The sequence below is a fragment of the Myotis myotis genome, unplaced genomic scaffold, assembly GCF_014108235.1.
Source record: "Myotis myotis isolate mMyoMyo1 unplaced genomic scaffold, mMyoMyo1.p scaffold_m19_p_43, whole genome shotgun sequence".
NCBI classification, from domain to species: domain Eukaryota; kingdom Metazoa; phylum Chordata; class Mammalia; order Chiroptera; family Vespertilionidae; genus Myotis; species Myotis myotis.
The window spans coordinates 1548311-1569096 of record NW_023416350.1 but is presented as its reverse complement, the minus strand read 5'-3'; the positions used below and the strand labels follow the sequence as shown (position 1 = coordinate 1569096).

At 47.2% G+C, this 20786-nt stretch overlaps 1 non-coding gene and 1 pseudogene across 1 annotated transcript; both read right to left on the bottom strand.

The window, feature by feature from the left end:
• Positions 1-4405: 4405 nt before the first annotated feature.
• Positions 4406-4607, bottom strand: LOC118655238. Its single transcript, XR_004967226.1, has one exon. It is a non-coding gene; the product is annotated as a small nucleolar RNA SNORA74 (small nucleolar RNA).
• Positions 4608-18093: 13486 nt separating this feature from the next.
• On the bottom strand, positions 18094-19349 carry LOC118655229 (annotated as a pseudogene).
• Between the last annotated feature and the right edge of the window lie 1437 nt (positions 19350-20786).

The following is a 20786-nucleotide window of genomic DNA, read 5'->3' as shown; positions in this document are numbered from 1 at the left end:
TCTATTCACATTTCGCCGAGAGTTGTTATAATGAATAGGTGTTGTGTTTTGGTGAATGCTCTTTCTGTATCTATTTTTATAACCAGGTGATTTTTATCCTTTATTTTGTTTACGATGTATCATGTTTTTTATGTGTAGATACTGAATAAATCCAACTTCATCATGGTGTGTAATCTTTTTAACGTATTACTGGATCCAGTTTTCCAATATTTTGTTGAGGATTTTAAGCATCTACATTCATCAGGAATATTGGCCTATACTTTTTTTCTTTGTAAAGTCTTATTCTGGTTTGGGAATAGGAGAATGCTGGACTCATAAAATGAGCTTGGGAGTCTTCCCTTGTCTTGAGTGTTTTGGATGAGTTTGAGGAGAACAGGTGCGAGTTCTCCTCTGACTGTTTGATGAAATGCACTGTGAAGCCATCCAGTCCAGCACCTGCGTTTTTTGAGAAGTTATTTTTTCTTTTAATTCTCACCTAGTGTATATTGTACAATGAATTTTTTTTTAGAGATGTAGGAGGGAGGGAGGAAGGGAAGGAGGGAGGGAGGGAGGGTAAGGAGAGAGAGAGAGAGAGAGAGAGAGAGAGAGAGAGAGAGAGAGACATCAATGTGAGACACACACATCAAATGGTTGTCTCACATACACATACACCTCAACAGGGCGCAGGGGTGAATCTGCAGCCCAGGTACATGCCTTTGACTGGGAATCGAACCCATGGTCCTTTGTTCTGTGGACCACATCTCTAACCACTGACACACAATGGCCTGAGCTTCATTGATCTCATGTTTGTTTTTTACTGCTTTGTTTATTTCTGCTCTGATCTTTATTATTTTCATTCTTCTTCTCACTTCATGGTGTCTTTGTTTTTCTTTTGCACTAGTTCCTCTAAGTGTCAAGTTAGATGATGTATTTCAGATTTTTCTTGTTTCTTGAGGTAGGCCTGTCATGTTAGGAATTTCCCTCTTAGGACTGCTTATGCTGTGCTCCATAGCGTTAGGATTGTTGTGCTCTCATTTCCATGTGTTTCAAGGTATTATTTCATTATTTCCTTGATCTCATTGTTATCTATTCATTGTTTAGTAACATGTTAATTAGCCTCCAAGACTTTCTGTGTTTTACAGTTTTTTCTTTTTATTTTTCTGTTTTCTTTTTAATCCTATAATTACTAATTTTTATTGTGGCCAAATAAAGATAAGATTTAGAGTTTTAAACACAATTAAGTATACATCAAGTATATTGACATGCAATTCTCACCACCATGTATCCCCAAATTTTAATTTATTTATTTATTTTTGCTTTTCATTGCTTTTATTTCTCTGTTAATAAATTTATTGTGGCAGGGTGGTTTTAGGTGTGTACAATTCAGTAATAGATCACTTGTATATCAGTTTTTTCTAACTGACTTCTAGTTTTATACAGTTATGATCAGAAAAGATTCTGATCATATGATTTCAATCTTCTTAAATTTACTGAGACTGTTTTTGTGCCCTAACATGTGGTCTATCTAGATAATGTTGCACGTCCACTTAAAAAGAATGTATATTCTACTGCTTCAGGGTGAAATGCTCTGAAGATACCAATTAAGTCCATTTGATTTAGTGTGTTATTTCAGGCCACTCTTTCCTTCTTGATTTTCTGTGTGGACGATCCAGCCATTGATGCCAATCTGGTGTTAAAATCCCCTACTACGTCTGTATTATTGTTGAACTCTCCATTTATGTACATCAGGATTTGATTTACACATTTACTTGCTCTTATGTTGAGGAAATACATGTTTGCAAGGGTTATATCCTCTTGTTGGATTGCTCTCTTTATCACTCTGTGGTGTCCATTCTTATTGCTCAATACAGCCTTTGTTTTAAAGTCTATTTTGTCAGCTATAGGTTTATCTCCCTGGCTTATTTCTCATTTGTGTATGCATGAAATACCTTTTGCCATCCCCTTGCTTTTTGTCTGTATATCTTTCATTCTGAGGTAGGTGTCTTGTTGACTGCATATATATGGTTCTTGATTTCTTATCGATTCAGCTACCGTGTCTTTTAATTGCAGCAGTTAAGCCACTTACATTTAAAGTGATTATTCGTAGATATGTTTTATTCTTTTAACTCTGTTTCCCCTTTATTCCTTCTTGATAGTTCTTATACCACTGGTTTGGTGGTAACACACTTGTTTTGCTGTTTCTTGTCTGGGAAGCTCTTTATTTCTCCATCAATTTTAAATGACAGCCTTGCTGGGTAAAGTAGTCTTGGTTGAAGGTCCTAGCGTTTCATTATTTTGAATATTTTGTGCCAATCCCTACTGGCATGGTATGTTTCTGTAGAGACATAAGCTGACAATCTTATGGGAGCTCCCTTGTAGGTAACTGACCGTCTTTCTTTTCTTGCTTTTAAGATGTCCTGTCTTTAATCTTTGTCATTTTAATTATGATGTGTCCTGGTGTCGAGGCTTTTTGGGTTCATCTTGTTTGGGACTCTGTGCTTCCTGGACTTGTGTGTCTCTTCCTTCACCAGGTTAGGGAAGTGTTCGGTCATCATTTCTTTTAATAGACTGTAGTCCCTTAATCTTTCTTTTTTCCTTGTGCTCCTATAATGTGGATGTTGTTAATGTTTCATGTTGTCCCAAAAGTCCCCTAAACAGTCCTCATTTTTAAAAATTCTTTTTTCTTTTTGCTGCTTTTGTCTTCTGTGACCTTGTCTTCCAAATCACTAATTTGATTCTCTGCTTAATCAAATTATTTATTTTCTCTAGTGTATTCTTCATTTCAGAGATTTTACTCTTTATTTCTGACTGGATCTTTTATATGGCTTAAATGTTCTTTTTCATGCCTACTATCAGTTTTCAAGTTCCCACTGCTTTCATCCATTCTTTGCCTAACTTCAATTAACATCCTTACAATCATTTTTTCTTTTTATATACACATGCATTATCTGGAATATTGCTTTCCTCACTTTGTTTAGCATTTTTTTCTGGATGTGTCTCCTGTTCTTAAATTTGGGGCATGTTTCTTTGCATTTTGGCTGCCTCTGTGTGTTTGCTTCTTTGTGTTAGAATCCAGGTCTTGGTAGTGTGGCTTTGTGTAGTAGGAGTCCTGTGGAACCCAGTGGCAATTTCTTCTTCATCATCTGAGTTGAGTGCTCCAGGGATGTCCTGTGTGTGTTATGTGAACCTGCCTGTGGCAGTTGATTCTTGGTGGCTGTTGGCCCATGCATGTACTGAGTCGATGCTCAGGCTAGTTGGCTGAGACCACAGTGCACCCTGCCTACAGTGTAGTAGGGTATGAGCTGCTGACAGGTGTTGACCATGTGGAGTGCAATTCACCTCAGCGGGGTCTGGTGCCTGCCTAGCTCTCTCTTTGGATCTGCCGCTTCTGAGGCTAATTGTATCCTTCTCTGATGTACTCTGAAGCTGGCCACTGGGTGTGTTGGTCCTAGGGCTTCCTGGGAGGGACTCTGGTGCTGAACAATGTCAGATGCTTGATGTGACTGGCCCAGGGCAATCTATTTGCATCTACAAAGCAATTCACAATTTGTGACAGGCTCTGCTGATGCCCAGTGAGCACAGGAAGGTCCAAGCAGGGCACCAAAGCTGGCTTTGACTAGCATTGAGCCTGGGGACTGGTAAGCAAAGTCTCAGAGCACACCATGTTCTGCCTCCCTGTCTGCCTCCATCTGCTGGGTGCCTGTTAGTCTCAGTTAATGAAAGAGCCTCTGGAAGCACTCAAGTTGCATGAGGTAGGTTCTCAGGGAGTCCCCAGGTAGAGGTGAGTGGTGTTCACCAGATGAATGCAGGTTCAAGCTCAGTGTCAGTGTTGGGTCTGAGGCCACTCAGCAAATGTCCCAGGGTATACCACGTCCAGCTGTCACCCATTGGGTCCTCACACATCTTTGAGCAGTGTACAGAAGACACAGACCTGGCATTGTTTGTAGGAGGAGAATAAAAAAGTCAAAAGAGGCTGCTTCCCAGGATTGAAGATGTCTTTAATCTGTAGTCTGAGATCAGCCCTGTGAGCTTAAGGGCTTTGCAGAAGGTCTGTGGATTCTCAAAGGCCAGAGAGCTGCTTCCTGTTGTAGATGATTCATGGGTCCCCTGGGATGCCACAGTGGAGCAAGAGCATGGCGGGATCATGCAGGTGTAATCCAGTCATCATGTAGTGAAAAGTAGAGTTCCCTTATGGGTGGCTTATTTCAGCAGATTCATCCCTCCATTTCTGTCCTAACAGGACTGGAGCTCTCTCCAGACCTCTGACCACATGCATGCTCACTGGCTTCCCGGGCAGCACTGTCCCTGCCTTCTTTCCTCAAGGCTGGGTGAGCCAGGCTGGCTGGAGTGTAGGGAAGGGAGGATAGAGGTCCGTTTGGTGGGTTGAAATGCTGTGAGAACCTTTAAGGCTTAAATTTATTTTTTCTGTGTCGGCTCCCACACTACAACTAAGCAGCCAAAGTGATGCTTAGCTCACTCTCAAGGAAGCACAGTTCTGCCCTGCACCAGTGCCACACGTCACCAGAGCAGTGAAGGGAGCTACTGGAGGAAGAAGACAGGGCATTCCTCTCCCAGAAGTGTAAACCCTCACAGGCATGATGCTGTCTGGAGAGCTGACCACTGCTGGAGCGCTTAAGGCTTTTAGGCACAGAGTGTAATGATCTGATTTATATTTTTTAAAGATCACTCTGATTTGCATTTGCATTTTTATTAAAAATTACTTCTTTAATTTTTTTTCAATTAGGGATGACATTCAATATTAGTTTCAAGTGTACAAAATAGTGGTTAGACATTTATATAACATATAAAAGCATCTCCTGATAAGTCTAGCATGGGATATCTTTGAAAAGGGTATTAATCCTATTCACGAGGGCTCCACCCTCATAACCTAATCAACCTCAAAAGACCAACCTTTTATTTATTTTTAATCAACCTTATTTGGGTGACATTCATTAATAAAATTGCATAGGTCAGGTGTGCAATTCTATAATGCATCATTTGTATATCGCATTGTGTGCTCACTGGCTTTAGGTCAAGTCTCCTTCCATCACCATTTATCCCCCCTATGCCCTCTTCTCCCTCCCCTACCTGTCACCCACCAACCTTAGCCCCTCCTCCCCACACGCCACCCCCACCTGCCACCCCGAACCCCACACCCCCAGCCCCCACCTGCCTCACCACATCCCCAACGCACAGCCCCCATCTGCCACCCCCAACTCCCCTCCCGCCAGCTCTCATCCCCCAACACTACCCCTCACCCCCACCTCCCACTCTTACCCCCAACCCTACCCCCCACCGGCCCCCTCATCACGCACCCCACACCCCACACCTCCCATCCTCCACGCCCAACTTCCCAGCCCCCACCCCCCACCCTCCACCCCCCTTCCCCTGCTTGTGATTTGACATTTGAAATGATATTTGAGATGTGTCTTGAGAGCACAGGTAGGATTTAGACAGATGAAGAAGGTGAGAATGTACTTCAGGTACAGAGAGTGGACACTCAGCCTAAAGGCAGGAGAGATGAACACTGGAGAGGCCAGAGCATATGCCCCTCAGATGCCTGTGAGTGAGGGGTCAGGGCAGGGAAACAGAAGACCCTGGCATGGAAGGAAAAGGCAGAGGGATAAGGTGACCAACCACAGAGTGGTCAGAGCAGGGGAGATAGCAGCCCCTCCATGGGAAGGCAGGGCAGTGGGGGCAGGGGACCAGGGGAGGGACCAGTGGACAGGGAGGACAGGGAATGCTGTGAAGGGGCAGGGCTGGGGAACAAGGGCCCCACCGTGGGGGAACAGGGGACTCTCCATGGAGGGGTGTGTTTCCTTGTTACCTATCTCTACTCCCCTGTCCCCCCTTCCCTGGCCCCTCCATGGATGGTGCCCTAACCTCACTATCCTGCTCAGACTATGTGGGGTCCTTTGTCCTCCCTGCCCTGCTACCTCCCTGGAGGATGCCCTCTCCCCGCTGCCCTGCCATCTATTTAAGGACCTGTGCTGAAATCCTTGCTGTCTCAAAGTAGGGTTCCCTATCACCCCAGCCTCTCTCCTCCATGGAGAGTTCCCTGTTCCCTCTCCTGCATGACCTGTTCCTCTATGTAGGATTCTGTCTCCTCCCTGCCCTTCTCCCTCAAACTGGGGTTCCCTTTCCCCACTGCTTGCCCCCTCAAAGTGAGGTTCTCTGTCACCCTGCCCTGCCCCTTCCATGAAGGAAACCTTCTCCTCCCTGCCCCTCCTCCTCAAAGTGGGGTTCTCTACACCCCTGCCATGCCCCATCCATGGAGGGTACCTTCTTCTCCCTGCCCCTCCCCCTAAAGTTGGGATCCCTGTCCCCCTGCCCTGCTCCCTCAATGGATAGTTCTGTCTCCTCTGTGCCCTGCTCTCTCAAAGTGAGGTTCCCTTTCCTCCTGCCCTACCCTCTGCATGGGGATTACCTGTCCAACTGCCCTGCCCCCTCCCCATAGAGGGTTCCTGGTCTCCCCTCTCCTCCCTGCCCTGCTCCCTTTAATTGGGGTTCCCTTTCCTCCTGCGCTCCCCACTGCATGGAGGGTTTCCTGTACCCACTAATCCGTCCCTGCAAGTGCAGGTCCTTGTCTCCCATCTCTAACTCCTTTCTGAAGGGTTCCCTGTCTCCCCTGTCCTGTCCCCTCCATGGAGGATTCCCTGTCCCGCTGCCCTGCCTCCCCCCCCCCAATGAAGGTTTCCCTGTCCCCCTGCCCTGCCCCCTCCATGAAGGTTTCCCTGTCTCCTGCCCTCCACCCTCTATGGAGAGTTCCTTCTCCTCCCTGCCCTCTCCCCTCCATGGAGTGTCCTCTCTCATCCCTGCCCTCACATCATGGAGGGTTCCCTGTTACTCTGCTCTGCCCCCTTCAAGGAGGGTACCCTGTCCTCCATGGATGGTTCCCTGCCTCACCTGTCCTGTAGCCTCCATAGAGGTTTCCCTGTCCCCACTGCCCTGCCCTCTCCCTGGAGTGTCCCCTCTCCTCCCTGCCCAGTCAACTCCATGGGGGGGTCCCCACTTTCCCTGCCCTCCCTCCTCCATGGAGAATCCCCTCTACTCTCTGACCAGCCAATCAGAGAGGGTCCCGTGTTCCCAGTCCCCACTGCGCTGCCCCATCAATGGAGAGTTCCCTGTTCCCTATACCCCCTTCACTTCCCCCTCCACATAGAGTTCCCATTCCCACTATCCTTCCCTTCCATGGAGGGTCCTCTCCTGCCTGCCCTGTTACCTCCATGGAGGGTCTCCTCTCCTCTTTACCTGAAAGCTCCATGCATTGTCCCCTCTACTCTTTCTTCTCTCCCCCCATGAAGGCTCCCTTCTCTTCCCTGCCCTACCCCTCCATGGAGGGTCCCCTGCCCCACCTGTCCTGTAGCCTCAATGGAGGATCCCTGCCCACTGCCCTATCTCCTCCATGGAGGGTCCCCACTTCCTCTGCCCTCCTTTCTTCATGCAGTGTCCCCTCTCCTCCCTGCCCAGCCCATTGTTGGGGGGTTCCCTGTTTTTCTTCACCACTGCCCTGCCCCCTCCATGGAGGGTCCCCTCTCCTCCTCTCCCTTCCCACTCCATGGAGGGTCCCTTGTCCTTCCCGCAGAGACACTTCTATTGAGGGTCCCCTCTTCTCCCTTCCCTGTCCCCTACACTCCCCCCTCCATGGAGGATACCTTCTCCTTTTTGACCCATCGCCTCCATGGAGGTTCCCATCTCCTCCCTGCCCTACCTCTCCCTGGAAATATCCTTCTCCTCCCTGATCTGTCCCCTTTATTGAGGGTCCCCTCTCCTCCCTGTCCGGCCCAACCCTGTAGGGTACCCTGTCCCCGTCCCTGCCCTCTCCTCCCTGGCCTGTACCCTCCATGGAGGGATCCTTCTCCTCCCTGAACTGTGGCCTCCGTGGAGGGTCCTGACTCCTCCTTACCTGTCCCCTCCATGGAGGGTTCCAATAACCCTACACTCCCCCCTCCATGGAGGGTCCCTTCTCCTCCGTGACCCGTCTCCTCCATGGATGTTCCCGTCTCCTCCCTGTCTTGTCCCCTCCAGGAAAGGTCCCATCTCCTCCCTGCCCTTCCCCTCCATGAAGGGTCCCCCCCTCCTCCCTGCCCTTCCCATGCATGGAGGGTCTCCTCTGCTCCCTACCCTGCTCCCTCCTGGAGGGTCCCATCTCCTCCTGGCCCTTCCCCTCCATGGAGGGTCCCCTCTCCTCCCTGCCCTTCCCCTCCACGGAGGGTCCCCTCTGCTCCCTACCCTGCCCTCCCATGAAGGGTCCCTCCTCCCTGCCCTTCCCCTCCATGGAGGGTCCCATCTCTTCCCTGCCCTTGCCCTCCATGAAGGGTACACCTCCTCCCAGCCCTTCCCCTCCATGCAGGGTCCCATCTGCTCCCTACCCTGCCCCCTCCATGGAGGGTATAATCTCCTCCCTGTTTTGCCCCTCCATGGAGGGTCCCCTCTCTCCTCTGCCCTTCCCTTCCATGGAGGGTCCCATCTCCTCCCTGCACTTCTCCTCCATGGAGTGTCCACTCTCCTCCCTGCCCTTCCCCTCCACGGAGGGTCCCCTCTGCTCCCTGCTCTTCCCCTCCATAGAGGGTCTGCTCCCTTCCCTGCCCCCTCCATGGAGGGTACAATCTCCTCCCTGTCCTGCCCCTCCATGGAGGGTCCCCCCTCCTCCCTGCCCTTCCCCTCCATGGAGGGTCTGGTCTGCTCCCTTCCCTGCCTCCTCCATGGAGGGTCCCATCTCCTCCCTGCCCTTCCCCTCCATGAAGGGTCCCATCTCCTCCATAACTGTCACTTCCACGGAGTGTTCCCTATCACCACTGCCCTGCACCCTCCATGGAGAGTGCCCTTTTGTTCCTGCCCTCTACCCTCCATGGAGGGTCCCCTCTCCTCCCGGCCCAGCCCTCCATGGAGGGTCTCCACTCCTCCCTGACTGTCCCCTCCATTGAGGGTCCCTTTCCTCCCTGCCTGTCCCCTCAATGGAGGGTCCCTTTGCTCCCTGCCTGTTCCCTCAAAGGAGGGTGCCCTGTCCCCACTGCCCTGCACCCTCCATGGAGAGTCCCCTCTCCTCCCTGCCCAACCCCCCATGGAGGGTCCCTACTCCTTCCTATCTGTCCCCTCCATGGAGGGTCCCTCCTCCTCCCTGCCCTCTCCCCTCCATGGAGGTTCCCATCTCCTCCCTGCCCTCTCCCCTCCATGGAGGGTCCCTCCTCCTCCCTGCCCTTCCCCTCCATGGAGGGTCCCCTCTCCTCCCTGCCCACCCCTCCATGGAGGGTCCCTACGCCTTCCTATCTGTCCCCTCAATGGAGGGTCCCTTTCCTCCCGGCCTGTTCCCTCAAAGGAGGGTGCCCCGTCCCCACTGCCCTGCACCCTCCATGGAGGGTCACATTTCGTCCCTGCCCTGTACCCTCCATGGAGAGTCCCCTCTCCTCCCTGCCCACCCCTCCATGGAGGGTCCCCACTCCTTCCTATCTGTCCCCTCCATGGAGGGTCCCCTCTCCTCCATGCCCTCTCCCCTCTATGGAGGTTCCCCTCTCCTCCCTGCCCTCTCCCCTCCATGGAGGGTCCCCTGTCCTCCCTGCCCTGCCCCCTCCATGGAGGGTTTACTGCCTCCCCTACCCTGTCCTCTCCATGGAAGGACCTCTTCCCCCTGCCCTGCCCCCTCCATGCAGGTTCTTCTGTTTCCCTGCCTGGTCCCATCACTCACAGGCTCTGCGAGGCATGTGCTCTGGTCCCCAGTGTTCATCTGTCCTGCCTCAAGGCCGTGTCCACTTTCTGTACCTGAAGCACATCTCACCGTCTTCATCTGCCCAAATCCTCCCGGGCTCTCAGGACACATGTCAAATATCATTTCAAATGTCAAATCACCGAGTGATCTTTAAAAAATATAAATCAGATCCCCCTATTCTGGTGCCTAAAAGCCTTCCTGCTGTGACAGCAATTTCAACCCACACTAGGGCCCTCTATGTGTGCCCCCGCCCCCGCCCCATGCTGTTCCCATCCAGCCTGGCTGTCTTTGCCCTGGGGCACTGCCTCTCCTTTTGGGGTGGCTTCCCCAGGTCTCCATGGGGCCAGCTCTGTCTCAACAGCCATGTCTCAGTTTAAATATGTTGGGGAGCCCTTTCCTGAGCCTGCTAGGGAGTCACTCTGCTCGGAAGCCCCCATGTATCCCTATGGTATATCACCTGGCAGTAGGTCACAATACTAACAGAGGTCAGAATGGTAAGACAGGTCATAGAGGTAACCTAGCTACCGTGCCAGTTCAGCCATGTGGGCCAGCCTCTCAAGTTTTCTGGTGGTGTTGTTGTTAAAAATCAGTGAATAAACATTTATTGACACCAACACACCCCAGGCCCTCTACAGAAAACACAGGAGGTGTGGCTCTCCTGGGTCCTGGCCCTCAGTAACCAGGTGTTCTTCAAAGTGAAAACTGGGTGGGAAGGTGGGGCAGAGAAGCCAGGGAGGGACTCCACTTGAGTTGCTGGCTTTGAGGCTGGAGGAAGGGATCAAAGGCCAAGATTTTTCGGAGCCCCGGGAAGCTAGGAGTGGCTTTGGCAGGGACACAGAAGGGAACTGTGCCATAAGGAATGGATTCTGTCACCTCCCCATGTGCAGGCCCCCGAGGCCTCCTGGGAGGAGGGCAACCCAATGAACCACCTCAGGTTTCTGACCCACAGCACCTGGGATCCCACACTTTGTCCTGTGAACCACTGCGTTTAAGGTCATTGGTCAGGGCACCAGTAGAAATCCTTTGTGTCCCTGTGGCTCCCTAGTCATATAAGCTAAGTCTGTTTTCTTCGTGGCTCTTCCTATCTTCTGAAATAAAGTGTTGCCTTGGTTCTTGTTCACCTGTCTGTCTCTCAGGCCCAATCAGCACCTGAAAGGTGACCTGTGAAGGCTCCGCCCCCAAGACCCAGGTAGACAGCACACACGTACTGAATGAATTCCTGAGCAAAGAGCTCTTTTCGGATTTCATATATTTTTTATTTGTAATAAACCTGATTCATTAACATGTACATCCATATGATATCTTCATCCTCTTTAGGACATCTCACATAGATTCATGAATTTTTAAAATATCTTAATTTTTTGGTCAAAACCCGTGTCTCAATTTCTTGTTCAGAAATGCAGTAGCTGCTTTGTGACCTGCCTTGGGGAGGAGAGGGTTCTGACTGCAGACCAGGTTCACGCCAGGATGTTGCTCCTGTTCCTGGTCCTTCACAGGCCAGTCCTTTGGCCTCTGGTGGCCAGTTGACCCATGATGCGCCCTTACACCTCATCTCCTGTTCACCAGTCTGGTGTGGCTTCCTGCGTTGGTCACAAGGTGCAATATACAGATCCTGTAACATAGAACCCACACCTGAAACCTATATGTTTTTGTTGACCAATGTCACCCCAATGGATTTAATAAATAAAAATATTTTTTTAAAAAACACACATTAGTTATTTTGCAGATTGAAACTGGTTCAGGGAGATGAAGTGACTGGTCTGAGGTTCCCCAATATTCCCACTGCCCATGATTCTGAATGCCCAGCACTTTCTTGTCTTTCTCCCATTAGACTTCAAAGGTCCTGCATTTTAAAAATCCAAAGAAGCTGAAAAAACAGTAGGAAGCTTCAAAACTCCTTTGGAAAGCAAACTTTAAGTCAGCAGAGTGGAACATCTTCTCAATCAGTGTTTCTTTGCTTCTTTGTTCATTCATTTGCCAAATGTATGTTTTACAGACATTTCTAGAACCGACCTTTTCAGTACTGGATCTCGCTCTCAGAAGGTGCCGAGGCCTGTGCTAGGACCAAAGAGTCGCCAGTGCTCAGTGGGAATTCAGCAATGACTTTTGAAGGTTTCTTTTTAAGAAATATATACAAATTCTGAGTTACTTTTACCACTAGATACTAGGAAGGGTTCTCCCCTCACAAGAGCCTTTATGCTATTTTCACAAGACCCCTGCTCAGTATCTGGTGAAAGAAGCTCAGCTTACTTCACAGAAACACAACAGCTGAAACCACAGCACGATTTTTATAATAAGAAATTTCCTGCCAAAACCGGTTTGGCTCAGTAGATAGAGCGTTGGCCTGCGGACTGAAAGGTACCAGGTTCAATTCCGGTCAAGGGCATGTACCTGGGTTGCGGGCACATCCCCAGTAGGAGATGTGCTGGAGGCAGCTGATCGGTGTTTCTCTCTCATCGATGTTTCTAACTATCTCTCTCCCTTCCTCTCTGTAAAAAATCAATAAAATATATTTAAAAAAAAAATTTCCTTCGCACATTGTACCGAGGAAGAAAAACCTTTAAGAAGAAATGTCAGATAGAGTTACAGTTTTGTATGAATAAAGATAAGTACGGATCAAAGTTGCAAATATATTCAGTATGTTTAATGTGCAGAAAAAATATAGCTTATTTATTTATTTCTAAATGGATTTTCTCTTGAGTCCCCCACCAGGGGATAGAGGGGATAAGAGCAAAAGAAAATATTTAGCTCAATTTAATATCTGAGTTCAGCCTCATGAACTGAATCCTGTCTTTAAATGAACCCAGTGCCTTTCCCATTGGTGTTATATGGGATGGGAGGCGGAGCTATTTTGTTTTTCTGGCAACAGGGGCAGAGTCTTTGTATCTCCTATTGTCGCTCAGGGAGTAGCTAGTCTGGGTCCATGTGTGGGGTCCTACTCCAAGTTTCCCTCTGGAGTTCTACTCACCCAGAGAGTGAGGACATGCAGCATCCCTGCTGGGGGCTCCCAGTCTGCCCAGATAATCCCAGGGGAGCAGTCCTCAGCCCTCCAATTCTAACCCCAGTGTCTGTGTGTCCCCCTCTCCCCTCTGAGAGGCCTGGCTGCAGAGGAGGGGACAGGAGGCATCTGCAGTTCCCTGTCCTCAGTCTCTTCATTTGTTCCCACAGTTACCAGAGCTCAGAAGGCTTTGCCTCTCCTTCCTATCCACACAGACCTTCCCTGATGGAAAATTTGGGAACATTGGAAAACAGGGCACATGAAGACTTTTCAAGAGTATGTAAGTGTTTACAAAGTATTTGAGAAAATTAATTTCTAAATTCTGTTCCTTCTAGGTGCTCTTTTCAAATTTGATCTGCCTGGGGAGTCATCTGTGATTATTTTTTTTTTCCATCTCACCTTTCACAGTTTCTCCTCTCATTTTAGTAAAGAAAACTATGCCTTCCCCACCTCCTCCCAGAAATCTCACCATTGCCCCTGGGTGTGACACTCTCGAGCCCTCTGAACTATGAGTGCATGCCAACTAATCGCACTGCATGAAGCAAACTCTATCTGAGAAGGAATTCTTAGGGTAATCTGAAGGCAGCAGGAAAAACAAAAGCAGAGACTTCAGAGGTAGTTGGAGCCTTTGTCACCTCCAGCTACACAAATGTTAAACACAGCCTGACACCTGGCCAGACAGTGTAAAATCTCACAGTGCTCAAAATGGTTGATAAAAGGGAAAAATGGATAATTTTTTGTTAAATAAACATCTGCATAATAAGAACTAAAAAAAAACCTGGTTGTCTTCCATAATTCAGGCACTTTACATGTATTGTTCTAATCCCACAATGGTCCCCATGTGCCTCCCATTTTAGAAAGCAGAGAACTGAAGTCAGAGAACTGAAGACAGGAGGCCAGAATTGGTGGGGCTCCAAATCCAGCCAAGTCGGCTCCCCCAGAGCAAGCTGCCTCCTGTGTCCAGGGTTTCCTTGTCCTCCCTGATGGAAAGTCTGACCTTCCGTTCCTAAGACACATGCTGGTGTCTTCATGAATTTCAACCAATTTCCAAAAGCACCAGTGGGAAAAGAATTTTTACGGTTAAGGACAGCAATAGGGACACAGAAGAGACTCTCATTCAGAACAATTCGAGTATAGAAAATGTTTACAGATCCGCTTCCGAATAAATGAATGAATGTCACACTGGGCTCAACGTTTAGACAGGTGCAGCTACAGAGAGAATCCAGAGACCACTCAGCTGCTCTGTAGACATGGGAGCATCCTACGAATGACACTTGCCTTGACACCTGCCTTGTTGACAAGAATTATGCAGACGGCTTCAGCGGATATACAAAACTTTATATAAATCAAAAAAATCTTTAGCCAGTACCAGTTTGGCTCAGTGGATAGAGCGTCAGCCTGCAGACTCAAGGGTCCCAGGTTCGATTCCGGTCAAGGGCATGTGCCTTGGTTCTGGGCACATCCCCAGTGGGGGGCGTGCAGGAGGCGGCTGGTCGATGTTTCTCTCTCATGGATGTTTCTAACTCTCTATCCCTCTCCCTTCCTCTCTGTAGAAAATCAATAAAACTTATTAAAAAAAAATTCTTTAGAAAAAAATCTTTAGTTGTTGTTTTTTTAAAGTGAATTACTGAATCTTCTGAAACTTATTTTGGCTTTTGCAAAAGTTCAAAAAATTCCACATTCTTTTTATAGTTTCTTCCTTCGTTGATTTTTTTTTCTCCGATACTGGAAAAAGATAAAAAATAAAGGCATGTTGAAAGAAGAACATAAAATTCTCCGTAATTTCACATCCCACAGTTAGATAATAGTATGATCTTTTCCCTTTGTTTCTTTGTGTTTTTTTCTTTTTATATAGGTATGTATATGTATGCACAGTATAAAGTTGCCAAATTTGGAATTATATATTCAAATGTGTATGCACATATATTTATAAAAATATATGTACACATACTTTTTGCTTCCTCTTGTTCTTAAAATTATACCATAAACCTTCCCGCACATTCTAAGAAAAGACTATTTTAATGGCTTTGTAATATTCCAGCATATGTTTAAATCACAATTCAGATAACCAAAATTCTATCACTGGACATTTAAGTTTTTCCCACTTGTTCAGTGTTATGAATAATAAAAAGAATCAGCACTTTCTAAAACTTTTTCTGTTTTTTGAATTAAAGAAAACTAATTTTAAAATCACTAGAAAATCCTTTGAGAATAGAAATGTTTTATTTTGCACTTTTCAGTAGAGTAGCCAGTAGCCTCATATGGCTATTGAGCTCTTGAGAGGTGGTTAGTGCAACTTAGGAGCGTGATTTCACCTTTTACTTCATTTTAAATTAGCCACATGCGGGTAATGACTACCTTATTGGTCAAAGCAGAACTTGAGAGCGCTGAATCCTAACCACTAGACCTCCAGGGACTGTGGTACAGATAATGAACACCATAAACTGATGAACAAAAGCAGATCCAGAGACAGAGAAACATCTATCAGACCATCAAACCCCAAAGGGAAGGTAGGGGAGGGTGGGGGTAAGAGGGAGAGATCAACCAAAGGACTTATTTGCATGCATATAGGCCTAACCACTGGACACAGACAACAGGGGGGTGAGGGCATGAGTGAGGAGGGTAATGTGGGGATAAGGACACATATGCAATAACTTAATCAATAAAGAAATTTTAGAAAAACAAACAAACAAACAGCAAAGCAGAACTTGAAACTTGGGAGCTCAGTGCACTGCTTTGAGAATTTGCTTGTATGCAGGAATACCCCCATCTTGTGGTCTTTTAGAATATTGCTTCTGAAATATTGGGAACTAAGGTGTATTAGCAAGTATGAGCAAGTATTTTTTCTTGTAACTTCAGAATGTTCATAAACCATAAGAGTCATCTGGTAGATTATATAAATTATCTGGAAGTTTAAAGACTGGCATGGCTAAAAGACAGTCGCACACAGGGCAAATGAATTGCAGGGGACAGTAAATATTTAGAAAAACACTAAGAATAGAGTCACTCTTTTGATTGGGACACAGGGAGGATTTTAAACAGAGGGACCTTGTTATCTCCCAAGTCCAACAATATTACTATGTGCAGATAAGGCTTCGTATGGTTATTCCTAGAATTAGTACAATTGGGAAATGATCAGTTTTAGGCATCAAGGATATCTTTTTCCAAGAATGGCAAAATGTGAAGAGTTCCTGGAAGTTATTGCATCCTTGAAATAGCCTTGAAACATATTGTATTGGAGATTTATCCCTAAAGCACACCCCTTTGGGGTATGTTAACCAAATATCCAGGATGCTACTTTAGTCTTTTTTTTTTTTTTTGGAACTTTGAAAGATCAGATTTAATGCTAGGGTCCAACCCCAGCAGGTCCAGGGGTCCCCAAAGGTGTGGACGGAGTTGGCGAAGAAGGAATGACACATAGGCAGCGTTCAGGTCATCATCATAGCCAGGTTCTGTAGCTAGGTTCTCTTGCCATGTTCTCTCGCTAGGTTCTCCAGCCAGGTTCTCCAGGTTCTCCAGCCAGGCTCAGTCGCCAGGTTCTGTCCAGGTTCTCTAGCCATGTTGTCTTGCTAGGTTCTTCAGCCAGGTTCTGTCGCCAGCATGTGCAGCCAAGTTCTGTCTAGGATCTCCAGCCAATTCCTGTAGCCAGGTTCTGTCCAGGATCTTTTGCCATGTTCTCTCACTAGGTTCTGTCTCTAGGTTCTGTCTACTTTAGTCTTTAGGGCTCATTCTAAGCTTAGCAGAAGAAATGGGAAAAGGGCAATAAAATGAGGTCCAATGTACTTTGTGAAACAAGGCAGAATGGCCAAACCTCAAATTCCCTGCAACAAATGAGGTAAATTATCAAGCATTGGAAAGCTAATCCCATAGCTAGTTACTGGAATTTATTTAGCCATATGTAAGTAATGAGCAGCAACTATCTTGTGATCTGTAATTATTGGGAACAATCAAGTTTTTATAAGGAAGCTCAGTTTTTGTTTGGTTTCAACGTCTCACATTGGCCTTGGAACAGTTCCCTGTTGCATTAGAAGAACTAATACATCTATTGTGTTTCAATAAAAGCTATTGGCTGTTATTTATTTTTCTTTTAGGATAAGTTAGTCATAAATGACTATGGTGGGCGCGCTGGGGCTGTGGTCTCTTCTCCACATCCCGCAGGGAGGGGGAGACTTGAACCGGTTCGAGCAAGTTAGGAGGCTCTTTCGGGTTTAAAGAATAATGAAAGACAGACATAAAATAGATCAAAAGCTTGGGCTGGGTGTGGTGTCTGACCTCTGACTCCAGGGACAGACAGAGAGAGTCTGCCCTCTGGAGGGACAGGCACAGAGAGAGCCAGCTCTGAAAGCTGTTTATTATATACTCCAATTACAGGAAGTTACATCACATCTGGGTGGGCCTGAGACATCATGAGATCCATCCCCTTAACACTGGGCAGGAGAGTCAGACTGAGTGACATCCAATCTTTTGACTGGTCCCGCCCTCAGGGCATGGCTCTGACCTTGCCCTGAGTCCCAGCTGATGTCTATTAAGCCAAGTGTATTCTAAGGGCCCTTAACAAATAAGTGATTCTCTGATAAGTCATCAGAACCCAATGATTAACATCAATTTTATTTATTTTTTGGTGGTATGTGCAGATTTGATCTGCATTTACACCATTCACATTTCTCTTGTCAACAAATAAAAATAAATACTTCCATAGCCATGTTGCCTTCCTTTTTTATGAAAAGTTATATTTATGGTACAGAAAACATTTAATAGATGTAGAATAAACAGTGTAGAATAAACAGTGATCATATCTTGCCCCCTTTCTTTATATTTTCATTTTTTAAGAAATAAGGAAACACTAGGGCTGGGTAGCTCAGTTGGTTGGAGCATCGTCCCATACACCAAAAGTTTCAGGTTCGATTCCCAGTCAGGGCACATACCTAGGTTGCTGGTTCAATCCCCAGTCATGGTACATACAGAAGGCAGCATTCAATGATTCTCTCTCACATAGATGTTTCTCTCTCTCCCTCTGACCCTCTTTCTCTTTCTCTCACTCTTAAATCAATAAAATTATCATCAGGTGAGGATTAAAAGAAAAATAAAAAACATAATACAATAATGAAGAAATAATACAATACAGTAATAGTCTATATCATTTTCAGCCCAATTTCTCTCTTTATATTTACATTATAAATTTTCTAATCGTATTTCTAATTTAGGTCTTTAATCATTTGTTACATATACTAGAGGTCTGATACATGAAATTCATGCATGAGTAGCATTTGTTACATATACTAGAGGCCCGATACATGAAATTCATGCATGAGTAGGCCTTCCTTCCCCCAGCTGCCAGCACCAGCTTCCCTCTGGGACCCGGGACAGGGCTCCCCCGGAACCCCCATACCCCCTCACCCCCGGCCACCATCAGGAGCCCTGGACCCAGGCATCCCTTGCAGCCCTGGCTTTGTCTGGAAGGTCTTCCGGAAGGATGTTTGCTCTAATTAGCTCTTATTATTATAAATATATATCAATCAACCATATGTAGTATTAGTTCATCTTTCTGGATTTATATACAGGTGGTGCCTGCAAGACCTCTGTAGAGAAGCACACGGCTCGACGGAGGGTCTGCGGAAGAACCAGTGGGGCGCCCGACATTCCTGGGGAGACACCATCGGCGATGCAGACACTGAGTGTGCGCATGTGATCAGCCACCACGCGATATGCCGTATCTACTGCAGCCCTCCTTTGCTGCTCCTACCTGGCCCAAGTAAGGGGGTGCCCCGCAACCCGGGTGTATAGCGTTGAGCCGCGGGGAAAAGAGGTCAGTATCATAGGTGGAGCGTCTGCCTTGCAGCACAGCTACCAGCCTTTCCAGGCTCATTCCCGTGTCCACATGCCGCTGGGGCAGGGGTGGCAGACTTCCATCTGCCTCTCTGTTGTGCTGCATGAAGACCAGATTCCAAAGCTCCACCAACTCGGGGGGCACCCATCCCTCCAGCCAGGTCATAGTGGATCTCAGTACAGGGTCCACAAGGGCCAGTGTCCCCCATCTCCCAGAAGTCCTCTTGTGGCCCAAAGGAAAGCACACGGCTGGCAGGGACCCCTAAGCTGAGCCAGATGTCCCTGCTGTCCAGATCTGGGTCCAGCCCTGCCTTGGGGTCACCACCAAAGTAGGAGACCCATAGCCTGTCCTCAGGGATCCCATAGACCTGAGTGAGCAGTGCCCAGGCCATGCTGCAAGCCTCCTCCTTAAAATATTCACCCCCAAATGCCCGATTGCCAAGCATCTCAAAGGTGTGATGGGAAAGGTCTCGGCCCAAGTCCTCCAGGTTGTTGTGGCTTCCTCCGGCCCTCACACATTTCTGGCTGTGGACCACACGTCGGAAGTCTGCCATCTCACTTCGTGGATCCATGGTGCCCAGGAAGATTGGCTTGGACTGGTTCACGCCGGTGTTGACAAAGAGTAAGCTGGGGTGGCCGTGGGGCCACATGGAAGTGGACAGCACGAGTCGTTGGCCATGGCGGGCCCAAAAGAAGCTCAGGAAGGCATCACGGAGGGCTGACGCCTGGGCTGGAGGGGGCTCGGAGGAGAGCGGCCGGCGGCTGGGGCCCCGCCACAAGGGCGATCTTCCAATGGCCCGGCAGCCCTCCTCTGACTGCAGCTGCCACCGACGCCGCCATCTTAACTCCTTAACTCCTCTTTTTTTAAAATATATTTTTATTGATTTCAGAGAGGAAGAGAGATGGATAGAAAGATAGAAACAGCAATGATAAATGATGAGAGAGAATCATCCATCGGCTGCCTCCTGCATGCCTCCCCCACCCCCCACGCCCTCCACTGGGGATTGAGCCCACAGCCCAGGCATGTGCCCTTGGCAGGAATCGAACCTAGGACCCTTCAGTCCGCAGGCCCACGCTCTATCCACTGAGCCAAACCAGCTAGGGCGTCCTCTGCTACCTCTTAAAGCAATCTTTCTCAACTTGGGAATTAGCACTTCGAGAGCTTTTACCTTTTGGGATAATCTGAAAACAAAAACAAACTAACAAACAGTGAACACAAGCCTGTTTGGGGGACCACATGACACCTGGCTGTGGGCCTGTGTTGAATTTCCATTTGCCTGTGTGAATTCCTGCCTTCTATGGAGCCATAGCCTTGCAGAGACAGGGATTTGGTTATTGTTATTTGCTTCTGAGAGTCTCATGCCCTGATTCTCCATGGACTGAAGACAATCTCTGAATCTAGCTTGTACCCCTTGTTTACATCTCTCCTGAGCCTTTTGCCTTTGTTTTCGTTGGCTGTCAATTCTCATCAGCTGTTTTAATTCCTCAGTTCTTTATGAATTTAAAGTGTAGGGAAAGTGGAGACACAGGGTTCCCTGCCTTCCAAACATTAATTATCTGTGTTCCTACCGTCTTGAGGTTGTACAAGTCATTTTATAAAAAACTGACCACGTATAAAATCAATCTCCTCTCAAATATCCCTCCCTTCTTAACTCTAGGTTCTCGCACCTTCCCATTTACCATCACACCAAAAAAATTAAGATACCTAGGAATAAACTTAACTAAAGAGATAAAAGACCTCTATTCAGAAGACTATAGGACGTTAAAATCAATAGAAAAAATACCCTTGGGTGAGGATTAACAACAACAAATGTTCATATTAATCTAAGCAATCTTTAGTTCAATGCAACCACTATAAAAATGCCAATGGCATTTTTCATGTAAATAAAGTCCCAGCCCAGCCTGCATGGCTCAGTGGTTGAGCATCAACCTATGAACCTGAGGGTCATGTTTAGATTCACAGTCAGGGCACATGCCTGGTTGTGGGCTCAATCCCATGTGGGGCCTGCAGGAGGCAGCTGATTGAGGATTCTCTCTCATCATCAATGTTTCTATCTCCTTCCTCTCTGAAATCAATAAAATATATTTTTAAAAAAATTTAAAAAGTCATACAATTTTTAGGAACCACATAAGATCCTGAATAGTCGAAGCAATCCTGAGCAAAGCTGCATCACACTTCCTGAGTTTAAGCTACATTACAAAGTTGTACTGAAAAGTGTGACATAAAACCAGACACCTAGACCAACTAAACAAAATTAAGTGCCCAGAAATAACCCC